Here is a 23622-nt window from a genome sequence, read left to right as displayed (position 1 = left end):
TTGGGGAGGGGGCAAGAGTAAGGTTATGACTTTGGCTGCTAGTGGTTATAATCAGGTCCAACAGCAACTTTGAGACCAATAAGATTTTCATGGTATAAGATATTCTGGGGGCTAGTTGTGTGCCTACTTCTACAGCCCCCCATTTAATCAGTACTTTTATAAATAATAGAATGCTGAGACATACCCTAAGGCTTTGATGCTCCCTCCTCCAAACCCACCCCCCCGGATTCTTACAAAGATTACCTTGATTTTCCCATCACTGAGGAAAGAGGAAGTATGAGATGTAATTCAGAAACACGTGGTGTGGAGACAGGCATGGTGCCTATTAAATAGGCTTCATAACTATTAAACTCCACCAATTAAATGGATACAGATGAAATGTAATCCTTAAGTACACTTCATATTCGGATACAATGGCTGCTCTAAATAAATCTCACTCACAGATTACTCCCTGGCCCAGTTTCAACAGTCTGTGGGTTTATGTCTGAGTGAATGCTTCTGATACCACACCCCACCTTTCCCCCCAGTTTCAGTCTTCTACAAAAATACAATCCTCTCTTACTGCCCTGGGATTCTTGCTGGGCAATCGTAAACTGGTCCAAGTCCTTATGAATTTGCTGTAGCTCATTCTGAAAAGCTGGCTACTTCAATCAACACAAGTGCTTTTAGTCAGCAAATAATATCCAGCACAAGAGGTGATATTTTGCTAATGCAAGCTTCTTAAAATACATATGAAGCTGCCTAATTCTGAATCAGACCACTGGGCCATCCAGGTGAGTATTGTCTATTCAGACGGGCAGGTCTCAGACAGAGGTCTTTCACATCACTGCCTACTTGAATCTTGGAGATGCTGGGGATTGAACCTGGGACCTTTGCAGGCCAAGCAGAGGCTCTTCCACTGAGCCGTGGTCCCTCCCCAATGGGAAAGTGTCACATAGGAAGCAGAAGAGCTGGACAATCAAGCCTTACTCTGTGCTCGGAACTCACAGTTTCTGTGGCATAGCTCATCTGAAAATCGAAGATGAAGAAGGAATCTCAAAGTGGCTTACAATCGCCTTCCCTTCCTCGCTAGAGACACCCTACGACAGGGGTAGTCAGTGGTCCTCCAGATGTCCATGGACTACAATTCCCATGAGCGAGTGCTGGCAGGGGCTCATGGGAATTGTAGTCCACAGACATCTGGAAGACCACAGGTTGACTACCCCTGCCCTACGAAGTAGGTGAGGCTGAAAGAGCTCTGAGTGAACTGTGCTTGGACCAAGGTCAACCAGCTGGCTGCATGTGAAGAAGTGAGGAATCAAACCTCCTTTCCCAGATTGGAGGCCACCGCTCTTAAGAAGAAGAAGAAGAAGAAGAGTTGGTTCTTATATGCCGCTTTTCCCTACCCGAAGGAGGCTCAAAGCGGCTTACAGTCACCTTCCCTTTCCTCTCCCCACAACAGACACCCTGTGGGGTGGGTGAGGCTGAGAGAGCCCTGATATCACTGCTTGGTCAGAACAGCTTTATCAGAGCCATGGCGAGCCCAAGGTCACCCAGCTGGTTGCATGTGGGGGAGCGCAGAATCGAACCTGGCATGCCAGATTAGAAGTCCGCACTCCTAACCACTACACCAAACTGGCTTAACCATGACACTGAGCTGGGTCTCAAGCAAAGAGTCTTAAAACTGGCCACCAGTTTCAGAATGATGGCGGAACTTGCATTGCCGCCAAAACATGAAGAGAACTGGACTGCCCTGGCACAGATTAGCTCTGTGAGATCCCTCTGCTATCTGCAGCTACAAGCCAGGAAAGTACAGCCAGCAAAGACCGGGAGGGTAGAAGATAAAATCATCCCCTCCGTGACAAAACAAGAGAGTGTACAGGTTAAAATGTCAGACTAGGATCAAGGAGGTCCAAGTTCAAATCCCACCTCAGGTACTGAAGGATACTGGCCAACTTGGGCCAGCCCCCTGTTGTCAGACAGATCTACCTCATAGGGTTGTTGTGATGATTAAATGGAGGAGACAAGAATGATGGGAGCTGCTTTGGCTCCCTATTGGGTGGGGTTGCCAGCTCCAGAGTCCTGGAGAATTTGGGTAGGGCAGGGTTTGGAGAGGTGGGATTTCAGGGCCATTTCGCACGGCTTCAAAGTAGCAGAATGGTTGCTATTTGGAAACGCTACTAATTTGCCATAACCCACGACGTCTTAGACAATCTGCAACAATCCTGAAACCAATCAGCAAAAAGCGCTTCGTTGTGGCGCTTTCAGGGGAATCCAGAAAAGTGGATTCACCCTCCGGATAGCGATACACTCCTGCAACCAATCTGCAACAGTAGCGCTAAAGACCTGTGCGTTACCATTGTTGCTGGTTCTTCAAAGTCCCTCCCCCTGGCTCTCTCCTCCAAACTTCCGGCGAAGCGATCGCCATTTTTTTTTCTCCGAGCGAGCGGGGATAAACGCACCGGCGAGCCTCTTTCTGTTTAGAGGCTTCCCTGGCTTCAGTCCTTCACCTTTAGTCACTAAACACAAACCACTGAAAAGCCCGTTTGCTGAAATAAAGTCCCTTTATTTTTTACAAATAAATTCAGCCGAAAATCGGGCCCGTGAGAGGGGGGGGGTTTATCACTCGAGGCAGCGTGCAAACGATCATACAATCAAACGACAGCTCACATTAGGCAGCTGGATGGGTCTCTCCGTAGCAACGAATCTACCTAGATTCGTTGCTATGGGTCGTTTTTTTTTAAAAAACCTTTCTTAAAGGGAAAGGGGCTGTTTGAGAGCATGCTAACGGCTGCCCATTGGCTGCTTGACGGCCAGGGGCGGGACGAGCTTGGCAATAGCGCTTCCTTTCTAGCGATTTCTGCCGAGACCGGAAGCCTGTGGGAAACGCTAAAAAACGCAACTGATTCCACTACAAAGGCAGGTATGCATAACGACGAATTCCACTATTTTAAATGGCGATTTTTCATTCCGCAAACAATTTGCAACAAAGATCCCTGTGCGAAAAGGCCCTCAGAGTCCGCCTTTCAAATCAGCCATTTTCTCTAGCAGAACTGATCTCAGTCACCTGAAGGTCTCCAGGGGATCTCCAGACACCACCTGGAATAGTCATTCTCCTGGAATTCTTATGAAAACTTCCCATTTGGAATTTTTGTGAAAAGTTTGAGAATGCCTCAATTCTCATGCATATTCAGGAACAGGAATGATACTCCTATATGAGTCTCTGATGGTTCTTGTTATTATTTTGACTCTGTTTGTTGTTGTTGTTGTCGTCGTCGTCGTCGTCGTCGTCGTCGTCATCATCATCATCATCATCATCATCATCATCATCATTATTATTATTATTTCCTGCCGCTCCCGGAACCGGCTTGTGGCGGGGTACATAAGTCCATCATAAAACCCTCGTAAAACCCCATTAAAATACACTAGGACATTAAAATATCATACACAGAACAGACAACCCCCAAAAAACATGGTGGAAAAACCAACTCCAGTCCTCCCCCAAAAATTAATAGAGGGGGCAGGAAAAGGGGGCACAATTGACATGAGTCCATCACTCAACACCACTCACCTGTAACATCGCTTAACACCTGGGGGGGGGTGATCAGATCTTCCTCATTGTGGCACCAGCCACAACCACAGACCTGGCAGAAGAGCTCCTTTTTGCAGGCCCTGTGGAATCTCAGAAGCTCCCGCAGGGCCCGCAGCTCCTCCGGGAGCTCATTCGACTAGGTAGGGGCCAGGGCCGAAGAGACCCTGGCTCTGGTCGAGGCCAGGCACGCTTCTCTGGAGCCAGGAATGACCAACAAGCTGGTACCTGCAGAGTGTAAAGCTTTTTGGAAACTAGACAATTAAATATTCATTGTAACTTTTTGCCTTCATGGTTTGCCATACTTTTTACCACCTGGAGGTTGGCAACCCTACCCCTGGGCAAGAAAGGAGGTGCATGGCACTTATTATAAATCTAATTTTACCTGCAGATCTAGCTGTTGCTTCTTCCAGTACTGCTACAGTTCTTTTAGCAGGAGGAAGAACTACTTACTCATTATTCAAACTACCCTTCAACAGTCACTCAACTAGTTCAAAGGAGGAGATTCACTCACAAAACTGGCTGCCCATTGTCTGCATAATTTAACCCTCTGGCCTTTGACTTTTCAACTAGTATCCACTGAAAGCTGATAATCGTGTCACATCTCTGCATCTGGAATGATCAGAATTTTCAGTCCATTCCTGCAGCAGACATAGCAGAATTACTGAGTCACAAAGGAGGATGGTCACTGTGTCTCAGCATGAATCTGTGCTCTTGGTGGTCTACCTTTCCAGTCAGTCTCTGCTGAGGTCGAGTTGTTCTGATCCACATCTGCTTCATACAGCCACCCCTCCCCCCCATGCAGAGATCCAACTGAATTATCTGTCTTTAGAGGAGGCTGCCTGTTGTATCTCTGCCTGTATCACTGTTCTGGGCAGTTCTCCTCATCAAGTAGCACCCCTAGAACAGTGACTTATGCTGGAGAACAAAAAGACAGAATAGGGCTGTGAAGACAGAAGTTCACATACTTGAAAATTATGCCTTTCTAAGAGTGAAATATCGCCCCAGTTCTTAATTCAAAGCATTCAGCCGCCAGAATATAAATCCCCAAATAATAAATAAATAATAAAATAAATACAATGTACTCGAGACAGAAAAAGTTGGTTTCTTTTACAGGTAACTCTGACTCACCTTCTGAGTACCTGAACAGGTAATTGCCCTTTGGCTCCCGCTGATGACCAAGCTGTGCCAAACCTCGATGAAATATTACTGTGCAAACAACAGGCTCCCTCACACCCTTTGATTCCACCTGTTTAATAGGATATTGCAGACACACCCAGTTCATTCCCCCCCCCCCTCTGGCTTTTACTGAGCATCAGAGAATATCCTCCAGCCACGCACATTTCCCTAGCAGAATGTCTCTGGGCCGACTAATATCTCCTAGAGACAAATAGGGACACCTCGCTTTCCATAGCAGGGCCAGTCCCAGTATTTTGGGGAGCCCTAGGCAGACCACCCAGGGACCCCCATCTGCTCAGCTACAGAACTCCCTCGTTTCCACCCCGGCACCAACCTGCCCATGCGTGCTTCTTCCACTTGCAGGCCCTCCTACCAGCCAACCTCAGCTGCCCACACCGCCTGCATTCTCTGAGCACCCTATCACCCACCTCACTGGCCAGTGCATGCAGGTGGGAGTGCTGCCGCCATGATAGGGATGCTAGTCCCCAAGTGGGACCTGGGGATCCCCTGGAATTCTAGTTATCCTTCAGACCAGGGGTAGTCAAACTGCGGCCCTCCAGATGTCCGTGGACTACAATTCCCAGGAGCCCCTGCCAGCATTCGCTGGCAGGGGCTCCTGGGAATTGTAGTCCACGGACATCTGGAGGGCCGCAGTTTGACTACCCCTGCTCCAGACTAAAGGGACCATTTCCCCAGGGGAAAATGGCTGCTTTGCTGGGTAGATTTTGTAGCATAATACAACACTGAGGTCCTGCCACGCCCCAAATCCTGCAACCCCAAAGTCTCCAAGTATCTCCCAAACCTAAATGGCCTCCAGGAGTGGCACCACTGTGAGATTCCCGGGTGCCCTTTCCCAGTGAATTTGGGCAGCTGGTGTCATGGTCAGAGACAGATGACAGCAGAGCCATGTGGGCTGGGGAATCAGCGGCAGTGGGCCCCACCAGAGGATCTTGGCCCTGGCAGCTGCACCACCTCAGGGCATGATAGCAAGCATGCCTTTGCAAGCCCCACTGCTTCACCCCACCTCACATTGCTGAAGGCATGTAACTGATCTTTAATTCCCATCTTTAATTTTTTAAGCAACCTTTTCAAGCCACGGGGCACCTTTGGAGCTCTGAGACAGCATGATGGGTGCAGCCACAAAATGGCTGCCGTAGGAGGCAGTGCCATCCACAAAATGGCTGCTGCCACCTGACATCAGTCACACAGGGGAGATTCTCGGGCCGTGGCGGCAGCGGCAGCCAAAGCCACACTTTTAAATTCTGCACAGCCATCGAAACCTGGCTGGCCAACCGCCCCACCTGGTCCCACCCACTTCTGTGCCCTCACCCCTTTCTTGGAAGAGATATATGGAGAGAAGAATATCTCCGCCATGAAAGAGGCAAGAGATCATGGGGGGGGGGGGGGGACCTGCTGTGTGAAAGCTGCCACAGGGAACAACACAAGCCTGTCCACATGTAGAAATCAGTTATGTTTCCCAAATGGTAAAAACTGGGACAGTGATTTCAGGGGACAGATCCCAGAGGACTGTTCTGTTCTCAAGTGTTTTATTTACTCTATTTTATTGGTTCTATGTACACGGCCCCAAGACATCGTATTGAGGGGCAATATATAAACGGAAGGAAGGAAGGAAGGAAGGAAGGAAGGAAGGAAGGAAGAAAGAAAGAAAGAAAGAAAGAAAGAAAGAAAGAAAGAAAGAAAGAAAGAAAGAAAGAAAGAAAGAAAGAAAGAAAGAAAGAAAGAAAGAAAGAAAGAAAGAAAGAAAGAAAGAAAGAAAGAAAGAAAGAAAGAAAGAGGCTGTCGTTTCCCCACACACACACTCCCTACATAGGTACAACTGGGTTCATTACCTGGCTTGGCCATATCTCTGCATGCCCAAGAACTAGGTTTGCATGACGTAATATTACATTAACAATAAGGCAGACAAATGTCTCATGTATAATTGTTTGTATTACGACTGTGAGCCTCCCTGAGCAGATAGGAGAGCTTAATTGGGAGTTGGCAACTCTAAAGGGCTCAGTCACAGATTTTTCTGGTTTTTTGGGGGGGGGATATCATCTGGGCATGGAATTGGGGTCACTGTGGGTCGGCAGGCAGTTGTGAATGTCCTGCATTCTGCAGAGGGTTGGACTAGAGGAACTTGGAGGTCCCTTCCATCTGTATGATTCTATGATTCTGTTGTAGAATAAACTCTTGGCAAATTGAAATATGGATTAATTGGGTTGGGAAATACCTGGAGATTTTTTGGTGGGGAGCCTCAGGAGGGGAGGGACCTGAGCATGAAACAAAGCCATACAGTCCTCCCTCCAATGCAGTCCTTATTTTCAGGAGAACTGATCTGTATTGTCTGCAGATCACTTGTAATAGTAGGAGATCTCCAGGCACTACCTGGAGGTTGGCAACCCTAGCAATGTTGCCTCATATACACAGGCAACCCTACCAGAAATAAACAACATGCCTGTAAAGGGACCTTAAGACTGGAGTCATTGGTCCCATAAGCTTCCTGCCAACAGCATACATGAACCTCTACATTCAGGGACAGTCAACCTCTGAATGCCAGGAGATGACATTATGACCTCGGCTTCCATGCCCTTATGTTAGCCCTCCACAGGAACTGGCTGGCTACTTGGTGTAGTGGTTAGGAGCCAGCTTGATGTAGTTGTTAGGAGTATGGACTTCTAATCTGGTGAGGCAGGTTCGATTCCCCGCTCCTCTTCCACATGCAACCAGCTGGGTGACCTTGGGCTCCCCACAGCACTGATATAGCTGTTCTGACTGATCAGTAATATTAGGGCTCTATCAGCCTCATCTCCCTCACAGGGTGTCTGTTGTCGGGAGAGGAAAGGGAAGGCAACTAAGCCATTTTGAGACTCCTTCGGGTAAGGAAAGTGTCACATAAGAACTAGGGCCCATTCCACACACACGGGATAATGCACTTTCAATGTGCTTTGGCAGCTGGATTTTCCAGTGCAGAACAGGAAAATCTACTTCTAAAGTGCACTGAAAACGCATTATCTAAGGTGTGCAGAATGGGCCCAGCTCTTCATCTCCTCTGTGTGGCAGGATGCTGGACTTAGATGGGCCGCAGGGCTCTTCTTCTGCCATTGCATTTTACACTGCCTTCAAAGGCAGCCCCATATTAGCATGCCTTCTTACAGTAACCCAGATAAAGCACCCTAAAGATCACTCATGTCTCTTAAAGGCTTCTCTTCCCCATTCCCAGGTTCCTTCATTACTCCCACAAGCCAAGCATTCCTTCCTGTCTTTGCCCCGGCTTGCTCTGTGGTGTACTACCAGCCACAGATATGAAGTGGGATTTGTGTCCCGGGTTTCTGGGGGAATGGAACGAAACGTAGGCAACAAGGGAGGTTTTCGCATTCTGTGATAATGGCTCAGAAGGATTCTGGTGTTTTTTCCAGTGCGATATGGGTGGCTGTCGTCATTCTGCCCACCTGCGGCTTCTTTCGGTGACCTGCTAGTGGCCGGAAATGTCCAAGATATGGGTGGGGGTTCCATCTTCCTCAGCTCGCCTATAATCACGGCCTCTCCAATCTCTCTGCCTCTCACACCCCACAAATCCTGGTCTATCCCTGGGATAAGAATCAGCGGGCAAGCCGGAACTTGCAGGGACCAGACTGGGGAAAAGTCTGCAGAACAGGTTCTTAAGGCAGGGCCTGGCCCATCCCCTCAGAGCTACAACTGTTAATTCTCTCAGGAGAGAAAAAGAAGAACAAGGCACAGAGGCCTGCCCCTTTGCATACAGGCTGTCCACACCCGAGGGTATCTTTTGAGGGCAATACACACACACACACAAAAGCCGAAAGCGTCCAGACTCCATATCTAGGGCTGCCAATCTCTAGGCGGGGCCTGGAGATCTCCTGGAATTAAAACTGAACTCTGGATGACAAGAGTCAGTTTCTTTGGTGAAAACAACTGCTTTGGAAAATGCACTTGATGGCATTATGCCCACCTGAAGTCCTGCCCCTCCCCAAATCCCACCTACCCCAGGCTCCACCCCCAACCTCACCATATCCATAATTGAAATTCCTTTTGCATTAAGACATTCAGTACTGATTGTACACCGATTGTAACTCTTGAAATGGAAAACCAAGCCAACTACTAAACAAAACCCCCAGAATTCTGTTTCACAGTAATTCCCAGGACAGGGTTGCCAGCTGTGGGTTGGAAAACATCTGGAGATTTGGGGGTGGATTTGGGTAGGTTAGAGACCTCAGTAGGATATAATGCCATAAAGTTCACCCCCAAAGCAGCCACTTCCCCCAGGGGAACAATTGTAATAACGAGAGGTATCTGGTTGCCTCCTGGACATTAGTAACTCTTTCCCACAATCCTTTGAGGGAAGCCATGACACGTAAAGATGTATCTAACCAATGTAAGGTGGTTATCCACTGAGCCCACCGTCATGCCAGTCAGACAGGCACACAACCTTAGCTTTGTCATTCACTCTCCTGTCTTTTTTTTGTTCTTCATATTTAGTCCAGCACCCAGTCATAACATTGCAAAAAATCAGCTTCTCACCCACCCACTCACCCACCCACCCACTCACTCAGTGGAAACTCTTCTCCGCACGTCGATTGCCTCCGCTCTCAGTACTGTGAGGCCCTCCTCTCTCTTTTTCCATTATCACACCTCAGCTGCCCTCCTCTCTGGCCGGCTCTCCCACCACCGCACCATGAGCATCCTCAGAGGTCCCTGCTCGGTTCCTGCCTGCTCCAAGAACCAGCCGAATGCCTCTCTCTGCTTTCAAGGACCTGCACAGCCTTTCCGATAGGAACATACAGGGTCATATCACTTGCTTTAGGATGGTTAGGGCTGATCCTGCATTGAGCAGGGGGTTGGACTAGATGGCCTGTGTGGCCCCTTCCAACTCTATGATTCTATGTTTCTATGATTCTATGATTCTATGATAAATGTTTAACCAAGTTAAATATATATATATTAAATATGTATATTAAAATTGATTAACTCCTACCCAATCAGGAAACCCTTCCGGGCCATCAAGAAATCCCAGGGTTGCACGAAACCTTGGTTGAGGAACGCTGCTCCAGACCAAGTTTAGGGTTGCCTGGCAACTGGTGGGAGTTTGGGGGCAGGAGCATGGGAGGTGACAACACTGCAGGTACCATGACGCTCCTTCTGGGATGACTGGAAGTAGCCTCCCACCACTCCCTTGAAGTGATGTCATTCCGTATCCAGTCCTGATTCCAATTCAGAGAGAAACGGGCTCCTCTTGGTTTAACATTCACCATAGAGCCCCGGTGGAAGTCCTAGAGCAGCCGTATGTGGAGACCGTTTTCCCCTCCGCTCCTCAGTTCCCCAGAGGTGCCACAGGCTTGTCAGACCTCCTGCCAGGACAGGAGACATTCTGCCAGCGACTGCTGTTGAAAAAATATGCCAGGATTGCATGCGTCATGACATCACTTCGAGGGAGTGGTGTGATGTTACTCCCAGCTTTCCCAGAAGGAACATCACGGTACACGCAGTGTTGTCACCTCCTGTGCCATTGCCCCCAAGCTCCCACCAGTTGCCAGGCAACCCTAAAACTTGGTCTGGAGGAGGGGTAGTCAAACTGCGGCCCTCCAGATGTCCATGGACTACAATTCTCATGAGCCCTTGCCAGCGAATGGAAATTGTAGTCCATGGACATCTGGAGGGCTGCAGTTTGACTACCCCTGCGGAGGATCGTAATTCACCACCATGGGTGGGTAAATGTTCATTCCCCCTGCTGCCACCCTCCCTTTTTTGTCTTCCATGTGTCAGTGCTAAATTGTAAGCTCCTTAGGGTGGGGACCTGAATTGTACGCTGTAAAATACTATGCAAATGGTTGGCGCATTTAAAAAATAATAATCTGTATAGCCAGCGGCATGTGTGGGAAGTCCGGTAGTCAAAAAATATTGAGGGCTAGCCACTTTGGAAGGGCAAACCATGACCTTTCCTAATGTAGGACACACCCTGACTTCCACCTTAGAAGAGTTTCCCTGATGCCGTGCCAACCACAAACACAAAATAATTTCGGTCTCTGGTTTTACATCCTTCTTCTCTGGCAATCTGCCAGGAGGGTGACATTCCGGCTGGGGAAGTAAAATTATGTGCAGCTGTGAATCTAGGTAGATTGGCTGCATTCCAGACAACAAGTCTACAAACACCAGTGATATCAAGCAGCTACGTATGGGAACCAAACAGCAATTGCGGTCTGGGGGTATGCAGAAGTTCAGAGGCTGTTTATTGTAACATCCCACTCTGCCTCAAGGCCCTGACCTGAATAGGCCAAGATAGCCTGATCTCATCAGATCTCGGAAGCTAATACTAGCTAAGCTAGTACTAATACTAGCTAAGCCAAGCTGTTACTAGTTGGAACACCAAGGTCGTGACATGGAGGTGGACAACGGCAAACCACCTCTGAACATCTCTCGCCACCACCATGGTACCCTGAGAAAAATGAATTAAGAAGAAGAAGAGTTGGTTCTTATATTTTTCTCTAACCGAAGGAGTCTCAAAACATCTTCCCTTTCCTCTCCCCACAACAGACACCCTGTGAGGCTGTGAGAGCCCTGATATTCCTGCTCAGTCAGAACAACTTTATCGGTAGCCCGGCAAGCCCAAGGTCACCCAGCTGGCAGCATGTGGAGGAGTGCAGAATTTAACCTGGCTCTCCAGATTTAAGGTGACTAGATTTTAAAATTGGTAAAGTGGGACACCATTGACCAGGAGGGTTCTTGTTTACAAATTTGGTCTATATGTAGCAACAAATAGTTTCATAGAACGCATAGAATGCAAAAACAGTATTGTAATATATATATATTTAAATTTAAACATAAGTACAATTTGCCAGGTACCCCGAGATGTCCTCCCAAAAGTGGGACAATTTGGTCACCTTATCCAGATTAGAAGTCCACGCTCCTAACCACTACACCAAGCTGACTCTCAATAACTTAAGGCTTCCCTGAACTCCAAAGCACACTCAGAGGTATCTGCTTCTGTACCTTTGCATGAGTTTTTGTTCTTTGTGTAGGGATACCATACTCCGGTTGGGTCCTAGAGATGGGCCAGAATTACAGCTGATCTCCAGATGACAGAGACCAGTTCCGCTTTAGAAAATGGCCACTTTGAAGAGTGTACCCAGTGACAATAAACCCCTGGCGACGTCCCTTCCCTCCCTAAACCATGACCTCCCCAGGCTCTACCCAGTTTGGTGTAGTGGTTAGGAGTGCAGACTTCTAATCTGGCATGCCAAGTTCGATTCTGCACTCCCCCACATGCATCCAGCTGGGTGAAAGCACTGATAAAACTGTTCTGATCGGACAGTGATATCAGGGCTCTCTCAGCCTCACCCACCCCACAGGGTGTCTGTTGTGGGGAGAGGAATGGGAAGGCGACTGTAAGCCGCTTTGAGCCTCCTTCGGGTAGAGAAAAGCGGCATATAAGAACCAACTCTTCTTCTTCTTCTTCTACCCCAGATCTCCAACTCCCTTCCAATTGGCCTCCTCTGGAAGAGGGACAATTCTGCAGTGGCTTTACATATAAACTGCATGGATGATCCAATGAAAAAAACACAACAGGATTACCTGCCCTACCTTCTAAGATGTTGCCTGTAGCAACCCTGAATGAATTAACTGCTTTGGGCTCATGTTCTTCTAGTCTCCAGTGGAAAAGAGCTACCCCTGCATTAGGAAAAACAACAAGAACCAATGCCGTCCAAGTGGAGACAGATGACAGAGAACTACCTGCTTGGTGTCGTGGTTAAGAACAGCAGTTTCTAATCTGGAGAGTTGAGTTGGATTCCCCACTCCTCCTCCTCATGTAGCCAGCTGGGTGACCTTGGGCTAGTCACAGTTCTCTCAGAGCTCTCTCAGCCTCACCTACCTCGCAGGGTGCCTGTTGTGAAGAGAGGAAGAAAAGGCAATTGCTGGCCGCTTTGAGACTCCTTTGGGTAGTGAAAAGCAGGGTATAAAAAAACAACTCTTCTTAACAGTGGCTACTTATCAAATCTCTGCGTGAAGCCTGAGGTCTGTGTATTCTAATTGCCTTCCAGTGGGACAAACTGGTCCTTTTATGGCAGACTTCAGGAAACCCTGGGGTTTCTTGATGGTCGCAGAAAAGTTTCTCTGACTGGGTGGGAGTTAATTAATTTTTAATATATGTTTTTATTTAACATTTATTGGGTGAAATGACCATACATGGTATGTCAACCTGCCCCCCTCCCAAAATAGCCAATCATGGGCCTAGAGGGGGTGGAGAGGGGAAGGGGCCCAATCATTAAGATCCTTGCTGGCTGAGACTTGTCACATGTGGTAGTAACTGGAGTCCAGAGAGGGAAATGTTCTGGGCATTTCCGCACATTGGTAAAAATAGCATTACACCAGCTGAATGGAGGAAATTTGCCTCCCAACCCCAAAGTGGTGATTGGCATTTCCTTGGGTGTGCAAGAAACAGCCACAAGAGCCAAGCATGGAAATAATCCCTTCTGTCCAGCTACTCACACTCTGCCTAAATTCACAGAATCAGTATTTCTGTGAGGTGGCTATCTAGCCTCTGCTTAGAAATGTCTAAGGAAGGAGAACCTACCACCTGTCAAGGAAGCCTGTTCTACTGAGGAACCACTCTAATTGTCAGGAACTGCTTCTGGATGTTTAGGTGAAAATTCTTTTGAATTAATTTCATCCCGTTGGTTCTGATCCGACCCTCTGAGGCAACAGAAAACAACTCTGCCCCATCCTCTATGTGGCAGCCCCTCAAATATTTGAAGATGGCTCTCATATCACCTCTTAGTCATCTTCTCTCCAGGCTAAACAGACCAAGCTCCCTCAACCTTTCCTCATACGACTTGGTCTCCAAACCCCTCACCATCTTCCTAGCCCTCCTCTGGACACGCTCCAGTTTGTCTACATCTTTCTTCATTTGTGGTGCCCGAAACTGAACACAGTATCCTAAGTGAGGTCAAACCGGAACTGAGTAAAGTGGTATCACCACCTGTTTGGATAGTGATAATTTCTTTTGTTCATGATAATTCCAGTGGGATATTGTCCCAAAAACCAAACACTCAGTGACACCTTAAAGCAGGGGCTCATGGGAATTGTAATCCATGGACATCTGGAGGGCCGCAGTTTGACTACCCCTGCCTTAAAGACTCACATTTATTCCAATATGAGCTTTCATGAAATAGAGCTCACTTTTCCAGCTATAAGAAGAAATTTGCCCGTCGACTTCACAAGAGCTCATACTGAAATAAACGTTGCTAGTCTTTTAAACTACCAATGGATTTCTGCTTTGTTTTTCTATCCTGTTTAGCCCAGCAATTTATTTAGGGTGGGTTTTTAAAGATTCCTGTCATACTGATGGTTATGTGATACCAAAAGACATCCCCTTTCAGTTCCCATGGCTCTAGCCATCAAGGGTGAGGAGCTGCTTTAGGAAGTTACTATTTAGTTAAGGAATGTGCTCATTATAAGCAGGAAAAAGCTTTGGAACATAAAAATAACTGTTGTTATTCAGATTCAGGTGGGTCGTCGTGTTGGTGTGAAGCAGCAGAACAAAGTTTGAGTCTTAAAAGTGCCTCAGGACGCAAACTTGGTCCTGTTGTTATTCAGGTGATGTTTCTGACCCTCAGAGATCCTAAAACATGTAGAGATACTTTGGCTTGGTGACAGGATTCTAGAAGCTTCTATTGGTTCTGAGAGAAATCATCAGTTCAGCATAGGGCTGCCAAGGTTGGGACATTCCTGGAGATTTGGGTGGAGGAGAGCCTGGGGAAGGGCTTCAATATGGTATGATGTCACAGACTCCACCCTTCAGAGCAGCCATTTTCTCTAGGAAAACTGAACTCTGTCACCTGAAGAGCCATCCGGAAGATCCCCAGGACCCATGTGGAGGCTGGCAAACATCAACCCTAAACATTAATTTCTCTGAGGCACCACCTGGAAGGAACTATGGCAGCTACATTCACCAACAGCAAAGGATTTGAGCAAGCAACTTAAAGGGCAGGTAGTTTTTGTTCACCCCTTTCTCCCAGCTTCCTTTTTTCAAGTTAACTGCACCACCAGTTTCAGGGACTGGAGACAGCTTGTCCCTGCATTTAGAAGTTTGGGAAACAACGGGGTGAGAGCATGTGGCTAGACGGCGCAGCGGCTGTCTAATTTTCTAACATTTCACGCTGTAGCAGAAAGGAGACGGTGGTTTCAGAGCATGAGGCTGCAGGCACCTCTCACAACAAGTGAGGGAGCGGAAACGCCTGATCCGAGCCAAGACAAGCAAAGAGAGGAAAACGCCGTTCCTGTGGTCTCAGCGCATGATCCTTTTCTTGGGTGGAGATGATCTCTCAAGGATGACTGTTTTTGTTTGGTTGGCTGGCCGGTTGTTACTGAGCCCTTTCCTCACCTTGTGGCAGCTAGCAACGCAGCGTGCACTGTGCATGCTTGAATCTACATGCAGAACCCATGTGCCCACAGCAGAGGCCAAAATGGTCACCAGATGCGGATCCCTCTCTGTGTACAAGGGGAGTTTGCCTGCAAACCTCCCTTCCCACTAATATTTTTGGCACACCTTAGAGAAGCATGGCTCGGCCAGGGAGCTTGTGCAGTCATGTTTGTGTACTAGAAACAGGACAAGCTTGCTCTCGTGGGCTGCCTTGCCTCTGTAGAAAGATCCCAGTATTGCAAAGTAGCCTCGTTATTTGTGCAGGGGGGCCTGATCGCTGACCTTTTCCTCACCTTGGAACACCTCAACAAAGGAATCTTTGAACTTTGGCTGTTTGCTAATCCTCTCAAATGGCCCTCAGTGCTATCTCATCAATTTTTCCTAATTGGTTCTCTGGTTAAGTTATCTACCCCAGCGTTTCCCACCCATGTGCACCAGATCGGCAAGCATAGTGGCTCCACCACACCCAAACACCTACTCAGGTAGGAATGCAAATGCTGCAGCTGCTTGAGAAATCTCTTGTTTTACCTCATACTGGAGGTTTCTCTTTAACTCATTTTTATCATCACAGACTTGCTAAAACCATTAGCTGGTCTCATTTTCATTATTTCACACTAGTAATTTGTCCAGACATTGTTTTAGGGGCTAAGTGCCCAAACCTGGCCTTAGGACATGTTTTTGATATTTAAATGCCACCGGACCCAGCTTGCATGGCTGGCTCATCTGACAGCTTCTCTCTTCACAGATTGTTTCATTTCATGGAAGGTAGCTATTGATATTTTCTGATCCAAAATATCTATCCTCTTTCTCACCATCTCAACTCTTTTCTTTCTTCTTGTATGCTTGCTTAGTTTAAATAGGACAAAAGTATATAAGTGACTTTTCTTTTGTCTTTCAATAAAATGCTTTCTGGTTAATTTCAAAGTTTGCCTCTGCCTGAGATTTCTGGCTAAAATCTTCCTTTCACATACACAAGTAGAAGAATCTCACTTATTACTGTTGCGGGGAGAGGAAAGGGAAGGCGACTGTAAGCCGCTTTGAGATTCCTTCGGGTAGAGAAAAGCGGCATATAAGGGCCAACTCCTCTTCTTCTTCATTGGCAAGGTCAAGCACTTGATGAGTCCCACAGCCTGGCAAAAGGACCCAAGCACAGGCACTGACCAACTACATCCCAACAAATTCTGCAACAGCATGAGGGCACTTTTTTTTGGGGGGGGGCTCCTGTTTCCTTCAGAGGGGTGCAGGAGGCAGCAAAGCATGCACTAGTCACAACCCGCAAGCTTTTGCAGGAAAGGAAGGTATGGGTGTGTGTGCCTGTCTGCTGGGAGGGCTTGAGCAAGACTAGTGAGCTGAGCTGGGTGGGTCAGGTTGTGAAGAACTTCTGCTTTTGGGAGGGGCCCCTGCTGATTTGTCTGCTTTTTTGGCAGAACTACTCCGGCCTAAAAATAAGCTCTCGTTTTTGAAATTGAACTTGTCACATCAAAAAGTCATAGTGGCGTTTTCCCCCAAGTTAGGTGGGGCAAATCAGTTTGGTAGGTAAGGCAGTGGCCCCACTCTAGCTATGGTCCCGCCCTCCTGTCCCAAAGCCTCTTGGGAAATCTTCCAGAGCAATGCATGGTGCAACACCCATTTACAGATTGATGCTGTCACTCATTCCCATGGAGTTTCACTCCCCTGGAAGGAACAGGCCCCTAGCTGGGGGTGCTGCTCCTGGACTCTTCTGCTGGATATGCAGGTAGCAGCTCTGGCCAGGAGTGCCTTTTATGGCAGTGAGGAAAAGGGCAGGCCCAATTGGCTTATAATGGCGGGCTTGGCAAAAAGTCTAAATGCAAACATTTCCGCACTGAACAGCCCTGACTTGGACCCTGGTAGACCCCAGTTGAAAAGATGAAATTGGGTTTTCTGGAGATTCCTTTGCAGCAGGGCAAATGAGGGGCAATTCAGGTCTGCACCCGAAGAAGCGGATTTCCGTGCAGAAACGGGCGAAATAGTCGACCCTTTAAAAATGCAAATCCGAACAATATTGCTAGTGTGGAAACAGACGGGGAGAATGCTGCTGATTCTTACAGATAGGCTAGTAAAAGCTTTCCTTGGCTAGTTGCTTTTGTTGATTCAGTTGCAAGCTTTTGGGGTTGGCTTTTGTGTCCAGCAGCAGTGAAGAAGAAGAAATTCCATATTTGGAATTGTTAAGGGAGGGAATGGAAACAAACGCTAGCAGGTATAGCTTGCTGTCAGTCCATGTGGACTGCTGTGGACCACAATAGGGGTCAGCCCATCTCAAAAAGGATATAGCAGAACCACAATAAAATGATGAAAAGGGCAACCCAAAACGATCCAGGGGTCGGAAGACTACATGGACCAGGAAAAAGCGTTTGGGATTTCTTTGTTTGGGGAAAGACCAACAGCTGAGGAGTTTATGAGATCATGTAGGGTGTCCACTTACTTTGGATACATCATGCGATCAGACTCGTTAGAAAAATCATTAATGCTCGGCTTGGTCAGCAGCAAAAGGAAACGTGGTCACCAAAGGATCCACTGGCTCGACTTGATCAAAGCCAATACAGGGATGACCATGAACCAGCTAAAAGAAGCAGTCATTGACAGAGACGAATGGAGAAAACTTTCCTATAGAATCACCGAGGGTCAGATACAACTGAACGGATAACATCTTCATCATCAGGGTGTCCAAAGAAGTGGATGCAGAGAAGTTTAGTCTCTCTCACCCGTAATATTTTGGATTGTCCAATGAAAGAGAGATAGTAAAAGCAGGAGAGAAGAAACTCAAGGGCCTTTTTTCCACAGTGCATGTAGAACATATGGAATTCGTTACCACAAGATGTGATGTTAACCACCAACTTTGAAAAAGGATTGGGTAGCTTCAGGGAGAAGGTTAGATCTATCAGCAGATATTAGCTGTGACAGTTCAATGGAGCCTCTATGGATATAGGGAATTATATTTTGGAATAACTGGAGACAGACTACAAGGGAAGACTGTTGCTTCCAGGCTGTGCTTTAAAACTTGTAGAGGTGTCTAGGCCAGGGGTAGTCAACCTGTGGTCCTCCAGATGTCCATGGACTACAATTCCCATGAGCCCCTCCCAGCGTTTGCTGGCAGGGGTCCATGGGAATTGTAGTCAATTAACATCTGGAGGACCACAGGTTGACTACCCCTGGTCTAGGCTATCCCTGGTAGAAACAGGTTGCTGGGGTAGAAGAAGAAGAAGAGAACAGCTGTTTTTTTTTCTAACCTTCTTGTACTGCTTGAAGGAGTCTCAAAGCAGCTTCCAATTGCCCTTCCTCTCTTACAACAGACACCCTGCGAGATAGGTGAGGCTGAGAGAGCTCTGACAGAAATGTCCAAAGACTGGGTGGATGTGGAGGAGTGGGGAATGAAACCCAGTTCTCCAGGTAAGAGGCTGCTACTCTTAACTACTAGATCCAGTTGATCCTTTGGCCTGATTTACCAGAGGTTGTAATGACAGGGAAAGTTAAGTGAAAATTAGAACAATTAAGAAAATATGTCCTATGGTAGTAAAGGAGACCATATTACTTCTGCCCTACATCTCTGAATAAGCTGCTGGCATTTAAGGAGTCACAAAAGTAATGGAATGTGAATCTTTCTGGCAGAAATCTTGGCATACGTATGTGTGCTTTTGCACAGAAAGATGATCAAATTTGACTTCAGGGCACGACGGCATCCCATTCTGGCCCTCCAAACGTCCCAGCTCAGGGAATTAAACGTTGCGCATTAGTGATCACAATGGTTCTTCGTTCCAGAATAGGAAATAATGACAGGACTAACGGACACCACAACACTTCAAAACTCCAACAAGCAGAACAAGTAAAAAGGAGCCAAAGACAGAGCCAAACAAGTGCAGAATTACATGCCGTCTTGAAGGATATCAGCAAATGATGTGATCCCCCTGGAGGTAGACAAGCCTCATCCAAAGAAACGAGAGGTGGGCGAGAATTGTCAAAGTTTCTTTAGTAAAGCCTTGCTTTATGGTGTGGGTGTGTTCCTTGGGGAGATACTGAGACCAAACCCAGGCACAGCTTGGCTGTTCGTTCGTTCGTTCACTGCTGTTTCCAGCTCTGCTGACTCACGGTGGTTTACAACAATGTCACTGCACCGAGGCAGAGGCTGCCTTGAACCTCCCCCCTGCCATCCCACCTCAGTTCACCAATTTATGTTCCAGAAACTCAGAAACATCAAAGGAGGAAATGCTTCCTTCTGCAGTGTACAAGACTTCTTTCTGCGTGCATTCCACCCACTGTAACATACAGTCTCCAACCCAGGGGTCCCCAACCTTTTAGAGCAGCGGTTCTCAACCTTCCTAATGCCGCAACCCTTTAATACAGATCCTCATGTTGTCGTGACCCCCAACCCTAAAATTATGCAAGTGTTCTTTCACAGAAATTAAACCGAAACTGACCAATGGTGTGAGGATCCATGGTTCCTGATTGTATATAAATTGGGTTTTTCCGGGATTTCTCAGTTCAGTTCTGCCTCTTGGCCCACCATGCAGATCTCGCTCTTTTCCGCTGCTCCAGACAAACTAACGCTCTATCTCGATCTACCCCGCAAGGCTGTTGTATGGAAGGCCTCCCCCCGCCAAGCTACTTGCCCTGCCATGACCCCTGTGAAAGGGTCGTTCGACCCTGACCCCCAGGTTGAGATCCACCATTTTAGAGCCAGCGGGCTTAACTGCAAAATGACGGCCACAATCAGTGTGGCCAATCACAAAATGGCTGCTACAGGAGGCGGAGTCAACCACAAAATGTCAAAGGTCGAGGCATTCTTCAAGCAGAAGTTCTACATGACGGAAGTGGCACAGGCTGCTTCTGGCCATCATGGCTACCCACCTAAATCTATCTCCCTGGATGTCTCGTTGGTGCCCAAGTTCCTCCTGGACTCAAATCTTGGGGCCTTTTCGCACGGGGATCTTTGTTGCAAATTGTTTGCGGAATGAAAAATCGCCATTTAAAATAGTGGAATTCGTCGTTATGCATACCTGCCTTTGTAGTGGAATCAGTTGCGTTTTTTAGCGTTTCCCACAGGCTTCCGGTCTCGGCAGAAATCGCTAGAAAGGAAGCGCTATTGCCAAGCTCGTCCCGCCCCTGGCCGTCAAGCAGCCAATGGGCAGCCGTTAGCATGCTCCCAAACAGCCCCTTTCCCTTTAAGAAAGGTTTTTTAAAAAAAAAAAACAGACCCATAGCAACGAATCTAGGTAGATTCGTTGCAACGGAGAGACCCATCCAGCTGCCTAATGTGAGCTGTCGTTTGATTGTATGATCGTTGGCACGCTGCCTTGAGTGATAAAAAAAAAATCCCCCCCCCCTCTCACGGGCCCGATTTTCGGCTGAATTAATGTGTAAAAAATAAAGGGACTTTATTTCAGCAAACGGGCTTTTATGTGGTTTGTGCTTAGTGACTAAAGGTGAAGGACTGAAGCCAGGGAAGCCTCTAAACAGAAAGAGGCTCGCTGGTGCGTTTATCCCCGCTCGCTCGGAGAAAAAAAAATGGCGATCGCTTCGCCGGAAGTTTGGAGGACAGGCTCAGGAGGAGGGACTTTGAAGAACCCGCAACAATGGTAACGCACAGGTCTTTAGCGCTAGTGTTGCAGATTGGTTGCAGGAGTGTATCGCTATCCGGAGGGTGAATCCACTTTTCTGGATTCCCCTGAAAGCACTACAACGAAGCGCTTTTTGCTGATTGGTTTCAGGAGTGTTGCAGATTGTCTGCGACATCGTGCGTTAAGGCAAATTAGTAGCGTTTTCAATTAGCAACCATTGTGCTATTTTGAAGCCGTGCGAAATGGCCCTTGCTCTTCTGATGCAGACCAACACAGCTACCCAACTGCTACCATTTTATTATTCCTGATGGGAAGCTGCCAATCTGCTGACTCCTTCCCAGAAAGCACTGCCTGATACCAGCTCCTCTTAGCACAGCCTTATCTGCTCCAATCTGCCTGGCAGTCTACACAGGATGTAGACACTGGGACTTAAGGGTGGGCTATGGAACATCTTCTCCTCCCATCCTTTCCTTTCCTTAAAATAATAATTAAAAAAAAACATCCAGCAGGATGAAGATCTTGGGTGAGCTCAAAATCTTTCCCAGGCCATGGGACTCCAAGAGCATCCCAAGTACCCCAGAAGGTCCCTAATTTCACCCACTGGACGGTGGAGCCATGCCAACAGTGTGTAGCGAAGAACTGCCGCTTGTTTCTTAGGAGAATGCCACAGAAAGCATTTGAGGAAATGCTCACCCGTCAGCAAACTGCTGCAAACTGGGCAGGGGCTGGCAAGTCTACAGCTGGTGGTGGAAGGAAGCTGAACTTCCTGGCAGAAGAAAGAGAGGCAACTGCTGGTTGCGATGAAATCAGAGATGCAGGCAGGCAGGAAGTGGAACGGAAACAGGCAGCCTGTCCAGACTTTGCCAACTTCCACATGCACATTATCAAGAAACCTGCAAAAAGAAATAAGCAGTGAAACAGAAAGCTGCCTCCCCCCCCCCGCTCCAGTTATGAAAAACACTGCCAGAAATATGCAGAGTTCCTCAGTGACAGTGGTTTTCTTGCCTCTGTTAAGCGTTTCTTCCATTGGGAAAAGGTGACAAGATGAGCTTTGCAAGAGCCAGGCTGCTAGGTGGAATCCTTTTCAGAGTCCTCTGCAAGATCTCAGTGTTCTGTGGCTTACTAACATAGCTGGCAGGGGCTCATGGGAATTGTAGTCCATGGACATCTGGAGAGCCCCAGTTTGGCCACCCCTGGTCTAGGTACAGGGGGGACCCAGTTTAGACTTAAGCTTTCCCCAATGCCATTTTCCCCAAAGCAATGCTATTTGCCGCATTGGGGAAATGTACAAGTAGCCATACAGGTAGGCAAAATATGTGTGCGTAATGGGCCAAGTACTCTCAGAAAACCCAGGGAAACAGCAACCAGAAAGCAAACTGAGCACCAAGGGGAGAAAAATCAATGCAGGATCACAAAGAAAACCTGATGGACACACCCGGTGAAAGCGAGATGAAATACCTGTGCATAACAGGCCTAGGTCAGGAGTGGCCAAACTGTGACTCTGCAGATGTCCGTGGACTACATTTCCCATAAGCCCCTGCCAGCATGCTGGCCACAGTTTTGCCATCCCTGGCCTCGGTGCTCAAAACTAGCTGAGCCTCTGTTGAAATGTGGAACTAACTTCCATCTTTATTTATTTAATTAATTTGGACCCTCCCTGTCTCCCCAATGGGGGCCCAAGCAGCATTCTCTTCTCCTCTATTCCATCCTCACAACAACCTCGTGAGGTAGGTTAGGCTGAGAAAATCTGCCTGGCCCAAAGTCACCCAGTTGGCTACCACGGCACAAGAGGGGCTTCAAACTTGGGTCTCCCAGATACTCATCTGCCATTCTTTACCAGTACACCACTCTGGCTGTCTATACACTTAGATTCTTCTGTCTGATCTGGATTACTTACAGAGAGAGAGAGAGAGAGAGAGAGAGAGAGAGAGAGCTACGTGCCATCTCATTAAAGGAACTTAAAGCTGAAAATATTTTTTTCCACTTGGGATGGAGGCCTTTCTTAAGAACGACTTGCAAAGCGGGGATGGGTTTAATTGGATGAGCCGAAGAGCTGCCGACCAGTTTGTTTATCTTTCTCCTGTGTAGTAAAAACAGGCCGGAGTGTATTCTTAACTGATAAGGGTCTGTCTCAAGGTTCCAACCTGAGTTTTCTTATCCACTTGAATCCGGGGAATGCGACGAATGCAGACTGACATTGCAAAATCCATTCAGGCCTACGTGATACGTGGGGTCTTCTCTGTGTCGATCTGGCCACTGTCAGCTGGCCCGTGGAATCTCCAAAACGTAGCTGTGGTATTTCTAAGCACATTCAGAGTGTACTTTTTTTTTTGGTTTCTTAAAAAGAACTTTATAAAAAGTAGGGAAAGATGGAAGCGTTTCACAATCTCTTCCCCACCCCCAGCCCCCATTGCCTTTAGTGTTTGTTTGTACTGCAGCGGTCAGAAGGATGGAATTTTGCCTAGGCTGGTGAAATCCTGGCCAACAGATAATCCTCTCCTAGAGAGGCAATGCACTAGGGTTGCCAGCTTCCAGGTAGCAACTGGAGATCTCCTGGAATGATCTCCACCACCACCAGGGCCAGAGCCTTCTCTGTCTTGGCCCCCACCTGGTGGAATGAGCTCCCAGAGGAGTTCCGCAGGGCCTGCAAAAGGGAGCTCTTCCACCAGGCATTTGGCACAATCAACAACATCTGCAGGACCCCTGCCCTGTCCTGCTCCCCCCCCCCCAGAAATCCATCAAATCTCCTGGACCTGTTTGTATTATTATTGTTGAATGTTATACTATTACCCTGTTATTATCAGTTAATAATATTATTGTTATCGTTATTTATATGTATGGTTTCTTGTATAGTTTTCAGTTCTATG

At 47.6% G+C, this 23622-nt stretch overlaps 1 long non-coding RNA gene across 2 annotated transcripts in view; it reads right to left on the bottom strand.

The window, feature by feature from the left end:
• The window catches only part of LOC143831686 (uncharacterized), an 81873-nt gene that overhangs the window by 8751 nt on the left and 49500 nt on the right, over window positions 1–23622 (bottom strand). Inside the window, exon 3 of one of the 2 annotated variants that reach the window (XR_013228937.1) lies at window positions 12254–12644. The exons of the other annotated variant lie outside the window; for it this stretch is intronic. This is a non-coding gene — a long non-coding RNA (uncharacterized LOC143831686). Of the gene's footprint in view, window positions 1–12253; window positions 12645–23622 lie in introns of those variants that run through there. 2 annotated transcript variants of the gene reach the window in all.

This window comes from Paroedura picta, chromosome 1 (genome assembly GCF_049243985.1).
Source record: "Paroedura picta isolate Pp20150507F chromosome 1, Ppicta_v3.0, whole genome shotgun sequence".
Lineage (NCBI taxonomy): Eukaryota > Metazoa > Chordata > Lepidosauria > Squamata > Gekkonidae > Paroedura > Paroedura picta.
The sequence above is the reverse complement of the archived record's forward strand: the minus strand, read 5'-3'. Positions and strand labels throughout refer to the sequence as shown.